The sequence below is a fragment of the Mastomys coucha genome, unplaced genomic scaffold, assembly GCF_008632895.1.
Source record: "Mastomys coucha isolate ucsf_1 unplaced genomic scaffold, UCSF_Mcou_1 pScaffold4, whole genome shotgun sequence".
NCBI lineage: Eukaryota > Metazoa > Chordata > Mammalia > Rodentia > Muridae > Mastomys > Mastomys coucha.
Window position 1 is genome coordinate 56,990,564 of NW_022196910.1, and position 9,966 is coordinate 57,000,529.

A 9,966-nucleotide genomic window follows, 5' to 3' on the forward strand; every position below is an offset into this window, starting at 1 on the left:
TCAAGAAAGAAATCGATGAAGATCTCAGAAAATGGAGAGATCTCCCATGCTCATGGATTGGCAGAATTAACAGTAAAAATGGCCATCCTACCAAAGGCAATCTATAGATTCAATGCAATCCCTATCAAAATTCCAACACAATTCTTCAAATTCATGGAAAGAGCAATTCTCAAATCCATCTGGAAAAGCAAAAATCCAAAATAGAAAAAAACAATTCTTAACAATAAAAGAACAGATAGGGGAATCACCATCCCTGACTTCAAGCTTTACTACAGAGCAATAGTAATAAAAACTGCATGGTATTGGTACAGAGACAGACACATTGATCAATGGAATAGAACTGAAGACCCAGAAATAAAACCACACACTTATAGAAACAATCTTTGACAAAGAAGCCAAAAATATACAATGGAAAAAAGAAAGCATCTTCAATAAATAGTGCTGGTCTAACTGACTGTCTGTAGAAGAATGAAAATAGACCCATATTTGTCACCTTGTACAAAGTCCAAGTCCAAGTGGATCAAGGACCTCAAGATAAAACCAGATACACTGAATCTAGTGGAAGAGAAAGTGGGAAAGAGCCTTGAACTCATTGGCATGGGGGAAAGTTTCCTAAACAGAACTCCAAAGGCTCATGCTCTAATATCAAGAATCGATAAATGGGACCTCATGAAACAGGAAACTTCTGTAAGGCAAAGGATATAGTCAGTAAGACAAATTGTCAACCTACAGATTGGCAAAAAATCTTCACTAACTGCACATCTGATAGATGGCTAATATCCAAAATATATAAAGAGCTTAAGAAGTTAATCACCAAAAAAACCCAAACAACCCATTAAAAATGGGGTACAGAGCTAAACCGAGATTTCACAACTGAGGAATCTTGAATGGCTGAGAAACGCCTAAAGAAATGTTCAAAGTCCTTAATGATCAGAGAAATGCAAATCAAAATGGCCCTGAGAGTCTACCTTACACCAATCTTGAATGACTAAGATCAAAACTTCTGGTGACAACAAATGTTGGAGAGGATGTGGAGAAAGAGGAATATTCCTCCATTGTTGGTGGGGTTGCAAAGTGGTACAACCTTTCTGGAAATCAATCTGGATGTTCCTCAGAAAATTTGAAATAGATCTTTCTAAGGACCAAGCAATACCTCTCTTGGGAATATACCCAAAAGATGTCCCACCATGCCACAGGGGCACATGTTCCATTATGTTCATAGCTGCCTTATTTGTGATAGCCAGAAGCTGGAAACAACCCAGATGTCTCACAACAGAAGAATGGATGCAGAAAATGTGGTTCATTTACACAATGGAATACTACTCAGCTATTAAGAATGGGGACATCCTGAGTTTTGAAGGCAAATGGATGGAACTAGAAAATATCCTGAGTAAAGTTACTCAGACCCAAAAGGACATGTGTGTCATGTACTCACTAATAAGTAGATATTAGCCAAAAATAAAAAGGAAAAAAGAGAAAAAAAGTACAGAATACCCAAGATACAGTCCACAGAACTCAAAAATGTCAACAAGCTGAAGTGCCCAAGTAAGGAAGCCCAATCCCACTTGGGAGAGAGAAGAAAGCAATCACAAGTGGGGAAAAAGGGAGGGACCTAGTTGGGAAAGTTGATGGGGAGGAAGTTAGGGGAGAGTGTAACCTGATCTGGTATTGGGTGAGGGAAAAGGACTGAAGCCCTGAGGTCCAGGAGAAAGAATGGAAACAGGCAACCTTGGGAGGTAGGAGGTTGAGGGGACCCTCCAGAATGCACCAGAGACCTAGGAGGTAAGAGACCCTGAGGAATCAAAGGGAGAGACCTTAGGTGAAAGGCTCCACAGTAGGGAGAGAGAACTTATAGAGCCCACCTCCAGCAGGAAGACAGGACATCAAATGAGGAAGGGGGGCAACATTGCAGTCACAACTCTCACCCATAATTGTTCCTGTCTGAAAGAATTACAGGGATGGAAATGGAGAAGAGCCTAAGGAAAAGAAGTTTCAGTGACAAGCCTAAAGTGGGATCCAGCTCAAAGGGAGGTCACAAGACCTGACACTATTACTGAGGCTATGGAGCACTCACAAAAAGGGACCTAGCAGGACTGCACTCCAGAAGACCCAACAAGCAGCTGAAAGAGTCAGATGCAGATAGTTGCACCAAACCAACGGATAAAAGCCACTGACCCCTGTTATTGAATTTGGGAAAGACTGAAGGAAGCTTGGAGGATGACTCTGTAGGAGGACCAGCAGTCTTAATTAATTTTGGACCCCTAAGATCTCTCAAACACTGGACTACCAGACAGGCAGCATACACCAGCTGATATGAGACCTTCAGCACACATACAGCAATGGACTGCTGGGTCTGTGTTCATTCAGAGATGATGCACCTAACCCTCAAGAGACTGGAGGCCCCAGGGAGTTTAGAGGTCAGGTGTTGTGGGGGGGGCATCCACATGGAGACAGGGGTGTGGGGAGGAAGTATTAGATATAGAGCAGTAGGAGGGGAATAATATATGGAGTGTAAAATTAATTAATTAATTGTATTAGTCAGGGTTCTCTAGAGTCACAGAACTTATGGTAGTCTCTATGTAGTAAAGGAATTTATTGATGACTTACAGTCTGTAGTCCAACTCCCAACAATGGTTGGCAGCAGCTGTGAATGGAAGTCCAAGGATCTAGCAGTTGCTCAGTCCCACAAGGCAAGCAAGCAAAGCAGAGCAAGCCTTCCTTCTTCAAATGTCCTTATATAGGTCTCCAGCAAAAGGTGTGGCCCAGATTAAAGGTGTGTGCCACTATACCTTTAATCCCAGATGACCTTGAACTCATAGATCTTCCTATCTTAATCTTCTGGGATTCATAGCCACTATGCCTCAAGATTCAGGTCAGAAACTTGTATCTCTCAGGCTCCAGATTAGGGCCACAGGTGAGCCTTCTAATTCTGGATTGTAGTTCATTTCAGATATAGTCAAATTGACAACCAGGAATAGCCACTACAATCCACCCTTTGTCAACTTTACACAAATAATATCTCATGTCCACATGAAACAATAACAAAATCATGAATATGCCTAACATGATATAACTATTCCTTGTACAATCGCAAATGCATTTGTAAATTTACAATGGGGCAATGTCCTTTGGGAACATTCTTTTAGTGTCTCAACTTAAATAACAATTGATGTTAAAGAAATTGGAAGAAAGAAAAATGCATTCTTAACAAAATAAGACAGAAGCATTCATATTACTTTATAATCCTTGTTTCTGCAACTGATTATGTGGTCTTAGCTGGTATTTATAACTACCTTCCTCTACTACCCATTCTGTATTTCCTTCCCCCTCAGCAAGCACCTCAGCAGGTCTTGGCTCTTTTCCTGGAGGATTGACCCATTCCTTCATTCCTGATAGGTCTGTATCCTTTGTCATCCTGCTTGGATTAGGCTGTTGTAATTTCCCATTGACTTTAATCACAGGACATGGAAGTACTAAGAGACGCCCTAAGGGATCTCCTGCGCTCCAGACATAATCCTGCTTACCTCCCTTGTGAAGAGGCAATCCAATTTCTCCATGATAATCTGGATCTATCAGTCCTCCTAACACTGTTATTCCCTTCTTAGCCTGTTGGCTTTGAAAGACCCCCAGAACTGGGGAGATCCTTACTCAAGTCTTGGGATGTTGCGACCACCCAATGAATGCCTCACGAGAGACCGAACTTACTGCAATCACATGAGGTTTATTGGGGATACCGGTTGCCAGTCAGAGGAGTTCGACACCGAACACAAGAAGTGTGGGGTATTTAAGGGAAGCTGGGGGTGGAGAGAGAGTTACCAAGGAAACAGAACATAAAAACAGTGGAAAATTTCAGAGGGACCTGACCCAAGGTATTCAGTTAGGGAGGGAAACATATTCATTCTAGGAATGTAATCTTCATCTATCGGTCCGCAGGGTGGAAAGTCTCATAAACCAGTAGACCTTCATTCTTAGTTCTGCCCTCATAGTGGATCATTCAGGAGGGGCAGGTATCGGGAACCAGAGCCCTGAGGCTCTGGGTTAGCAAAGTTCCTGGAACTAGCTATTCCACCTTTTTTGGCTTGCGGCAGAGGTTTTCCATGTCCCCTTTTAGGTAAAAGTTATACATTATACATTCTAAGATTCTCCAGCCTTTCAGCTTAAGGGCATTAGAAGCTCAAAATGACCAGGGGGAAATCTGAGCTTCCAGTTCAGAGGAATGTTTGTTGTGGCTCCTGGTAGGAGAACTTCCCCCTCTGGAACCAAAACTTCTAGGCCAGCAGAACCTAGAGTTGTGGGGACAGGAAGCAAAAATTTTCCTAGAGGGTCACTAGGAGTGATAGTGAGTGGAACTATTCCCTTTTCTACCCCTTGATTCCTAGACTTATGGATCCTGGCTATGGGGGAAACTGATGTTGGATGCTGATACAAAGCATATACACCCTTCTGAAGTGCCACACACACTCGTCTACTCCAGTCACATCCGAAATATCAGGGGTAAAAGCCTGATTAAGGATAAGAGGCATTAAGGATCCAAAAGGAGTTATGTGCCTCCTGGATATTCAGACAGTCACTGGTATCTCCTAACTCAGATGTGTTCCAGATTAGTCTTTCCAATCATCAACATGCCCTCATATTTAGGCATAAAGGTTCCCCAAGAAATGATTTGTAAATGGCTAAGATTGGGCATTGTTTCCTGGCCAGCACAACATTTCTAACCTATTCTAGTTTAATACCAAGCTGTCCATAGCTTGGAATTTCTCTCAAGAAATCTGCCATGCCAAAGCTAGCAACAGAGGACAATAAATAGCAACATTCCTTAGGGCAATAAATAGTTCACAATAGTTAGAAATGTTTTACATACTAGAGAGTAATGAAGGGCTTTCACTCAAGGACATTAGCTAGAAGTGTTAGGTTGGAACCTCCTAGTCATTGCCTCCAGCAGAACCAGAGAATTAGCATAGGAATGCCAAATTAGCCCCAGCTTCCACCCGCTTCACAACTAGATACCTGATCTTGATGTGGCGGTCACCTGCCTACATGACTCTTGTCATCTGCCCTGCTTGCTGTATGCTACTTAAGCCTGCTTTTCACTTTGTATAGGAGGACTTGCATGCAGGACTCGCACTAGAACTTAGATGGATTAGGACTCAGATTCATGCAGTCTGAAGTCCCCCGGGGCCAGAGCGATTGGGCCCAGGGGATGCAGCACCAGTCCAGAGGAGATAGCTGCTGCTTTAGACCCATTGTGTTTCAGGTGGCCTCAGATGTACCTTAACTGCTGAGCTGCTAGATTTATCATTTCTATTTTGCAATGACTGTAAAAGTCTGATGCCATTTTTAAGAAATACATTCAGATCCTGTACTTCATGTGTCGTCTCTGCCATCATTTCTTTGCCTATGCCTTGTTGACCTGACTAGGACCCCATTTCTAGCGGGATGAGGGAGGCCCAGATCGGCCGGCTTTCAGCATGAAGAACTCTGCCCCAGCTCTCCATGCTGTTGCCACCTAACTGGCACTGTAGCTGTGTCTTCAAAAGGCCATTCCATCTTTCTATCAGACCAGCAGCTTCAGGATGATGGGGAACATGGTAAGACCAGTGGATTCCATGATCATGTGCCCACTGTCACACTTCTATGGCTGTGAAGTGAGTTCCTTGGTCAGAAGCAATACTGTATGGAATACCATGATGATAGATAAAGCATTCAGTGAGTCCATGGATGGTGGTTTTGGCAGAAGCCTTTCATGCAGGAAAGGCAAATCCATCACCAGAATAAATGTCTACTCCAGTAAAAACAAAACGTTGTCCTTTCCATGGAGGAAGTGGTCCAATGTAGTCAACCTGCCACCAGGTTGCTGGCTGGTCACCTTGAGGAATGGTGCCATATCTGGGGCTCAGTGTTGGTTTCTGTTGTTGGCAGATCTGGTATTCAGCAGCAGCTGTAGCCAGGTCAGCCTTGGTGAGTGGAAGTTCATGTTGTTGAGCCCAAGCATAACCTCCATGACCACTTTGTTCATGTGCCCATTGAGCAATGACAGGGAGAGCTGGGGAAAGAGGTTGACTATCCACCGAACAGGTCATCTTATCCACTTGATTATGAACTCCTCCTCAGATGAAGTCACCTTTTGGTGAGCAGTTACATAGGACACAAATATCTTCACATCCTCTGCCCATTTGGAGAGATCTACCCACATACTTCTTCCCCAGATGTCTTTCTCACCAATTTTCCAATCGTGATCTTTCCATGTCCCTGACCATCAGACAATCACTGGCTACAGCCCATGAGTCAGTGAACAATCATACATATGGCCATTTCTTCTTCCAAACAAACTGTAATACCATGTGGACTGCCTGAAATTCTGCCCACTGTGAAGATTTTTCCTTCACCTGTATCTTTCAGGGTTGTCCTGGAAAGGGGTTGTAATGCTGCAGCTGTCCACTTCTGGGTCGTGCCTGCATAACGTGCAGAGCCATCAGTAAGCCAGGTCCTAGTCTTCTCTTCTTCAGTCAGACGATCATAGGAAACACCTCATGAGGCTATAGGCATATGCTTGGCAGCAGATGGCATTGTAACAGGAGTGGAAACCATAGGCATTTGAACAACTTCTTCATGTAACTTGCTTGTGCCCTCAGGACCTGCAAGCCAGCAAGGAATATCTTTCCATGGCCTCTGTGTTAGTTCCTGTTTCCTGACCTGCTTGAGTTCCAGTTCTAACTTCCTCTGGTGATCAACAGCAATGTAGAAGTAGAAACCCTGACTAAGACATTAATTAATTAAAATGGGGTATATAATTAAAAGAAGAAGTCACAAAAGAGGAATCTCGAAGGCCTGAGAAACACTTAAAGAAATGTTCAAAGTCCTTAGTGATCAGGGGAATGCAAATTAAAAGGACCCTGATATTCCACCTTAAACCAATCAGAATGGCTAAGATCAAAAACTCAGGTTACAGCACATGCTGTCAAGGATGTGAAGAAAGAGGTACACTCCTCCTTCACTGGTGGGATTGCAAATTGGTACAACCACTCTGGAAATCAATCTGGAGGTTCCTCAGACTATTGGAAATAGATCCACCTGAAGATTCACCTATACATCTCTTAGACATACACCGAAATGATGCCCCACCATACCACAAGAGCACGATGTTCAATGTAGCCTTATTTGTAATAGCCAGAAGTTGGAAACAGCCCAGATATCCCTCATGCAACAAATGGATACAGAAAATGTGGTTCATTTACACAATGGAATACTAGTTAGCAATTAAGAACAAAGACATCATGAGTTTTGCATGCAAATGCATGGAGCTAGAAAATATCATCCTGAGTAAGATAACCCAGACCCAAAATACATACATACATGGTATGTACTCACTAAAAGGTGGATATTAGCCAAAAAATATAGAATACCTAGAATACAACCCACAACATATAAGAAGTTTAACAAGCAAGAAGGCCAAAGAAGGATGCTTCAATTTCACTTAGTAGGTGGAAGAAAATAAACCTGGGAGACAGAAGGAGGGAGGGAATTGGGTGGGATTGGAGAAAAGGGGAAGAGCATCTGATATGTGGATTGAACAGGAGAGATGCCCAGAGGGCCAGCAGAATGAATGGAAATATGCAGCCTCAGAAGGTGGGAGATGGGGAGACACTCTAGAAAGTACCATAGACCTGGGAGGTAAGAGACTCTCAGGACTCAATGGGAGTGACCTTAGACAAAATGCCCAATGGTGGGGAGAGGGAACTCGAAGAGTCAACCTCCAGTAGATGGCCTCAAATGAAGGATGGTTTTACCAATGCACATTCAAAATTTCTGATCAGAAGTGTTCTTGTCTAAAAGAACTGCAGAGACAAAAATGGAGAAGAGACTGAGGGAAATGTTTTCTGGCCAACTGGGGATCTACGTCATGGGGAGACACCAAGGCCTGACAATATTACTGATGCTATGATCTGACAGACATGAGCCTAGCATATCTGTCCTCTGCCCAATAAGCAACTCACTAAGACAGATGCAGATACTTACACTCTATCATAGGACTGAAATTGTGACTCCTATTTGTTGAATTAGGGGAAGGATGGAAGAAGTAGAAGAGGAGGGCAACCCCATAGGAAGACCAGCAGTCTCAAATAACCTGGACCCCAGGGAGCACCCAGAGACTGGACCACCAACCAGGCAGCATACATGAGCTGGTCCAAGGCCCCAACATATATAGATGTAGATATAGATATAAATTATAGATATAGATATAGATGATATAGACATAGACACAGACACAGACACAGGCATAGGCATAGGCATAGACAGAGATGTAGATATAGGAGAAAACTGCCTGGTCTGGGCTCGTGGGAGAAGGTGCACCTAACCCTGGAGAGACTTGAGGCCCCAGGGAGGAGGGAGGCCTGGTGGGGGGGTGGAACATCCTCTCAGAGACAGTGGTGGGAAGGAGAACTGGGATGAGGGACTGTTGGAGAGGAGAGAGGGAGGTGACAACTGCTGGACTGTAAATAAATAAATAAATAATGATAATAATAAAATTTAAAAAGCCATTTCTTTGACCATTTTTAAGAATGACAAAAAGATAGCAAGTATCACTGTCCTCTTAATGAGACATGATTACACACCTCAAAAGCCCCTCTTCCCGCAGTTGCTCACAGATTCTCATGGTTAGTTTACTCATTTTTCTGTGTTCTATCTTGGAAAATGTAAAATTTTTCTTTTCTCTATATATGAGATTTTTCTGGACCTGCTCAATTTCTACTTTACTCAAAGGCATTCTCTCACATTCTCTCTCTCATTCTCTCTCTTTCTAAATCTCTCTATCTCTTTCTCTCCCTCACTCTCTCTCTCTCTCTCTCTCTCTCTCTCTCTCTCTCTCTCTCTCTCTCTCTCTCTCTCTCTCTCTCTCTCTCTCTCTCTCTCTCTCTCTCTCTCACACACACACACACACACACACACACACACACACACACACACACACACATTCCCAGTGCAACAGCCTGGAGATTTTCATTGCAGAGCCTGTCTCTTCCACTCATTTCTAAAAGGCATGGACTTTTCCTTCTCTTCGATCCAGCTCCATCTTCTTGACAGCTACCAAGTTACAGCCTCCTCTGCTATTCTTTTCAACATCTTTATGTTTCCAACTTCTTTCAAAAATTTTTCTGTAAAGAAGATAACCTGCATGGGGGTTCAGATGATATTTGGTAACATATTCAGCCTTGGTAAGTTACTTATATGATACTGAAACCTTCACTAGATCAAGCCATTTCCAAGATATTTCTCAAGATCTAATCAGTCCTTGATAGCAACTCAAGATAGAAGCCTACCTTTCAGCATATGAAGCTTTTAGTCATGTCAGAACACTAATAATCACTTTATACATACAAAAGTTTTAAAGATGTTTTAAGATTCATTTTTATTGTTTTTAATTACGTGCATGTGTGGGATCTCTGTGTGCATATGGCTGCATGAGTTCAGGGGGCCAAGAAGACAGAGTATTTTGGTATCTTTATAACTAGGATTATAGGAGATTATGAGCCAGCTGACATGAGTACTGGGAACTGAACTCAGGACTTCTGGAAGCACTCTATTCTTAAACACTTTGGCTCCTGAATATTTATTTACATAAATCATCGCTTTAAATGGTATTGTCAAGGAATGTTTTGCTAAATACATATCATAAATCAAACTTTTTGCAAGTATGATATGAAGTATACATATGTATATATAAAAATACATATTCATATACATATTTAGAATATAAATATATGAATGCAAATATCTTTCATGATTTTTATATTCAAATTCTAGAGCAGTTTTGAGCAAGACATACATACAAATATAATTGTAAACATTAAATATTTGTCTACTAATATCCATAATATTGCTTTCTGTTGATAGACTCTATGAAAGCAAATTTGAATCCTGAATATAATGGCCAATTCTTTTTTTTTTTTTTTTTTTTTTTTTTTT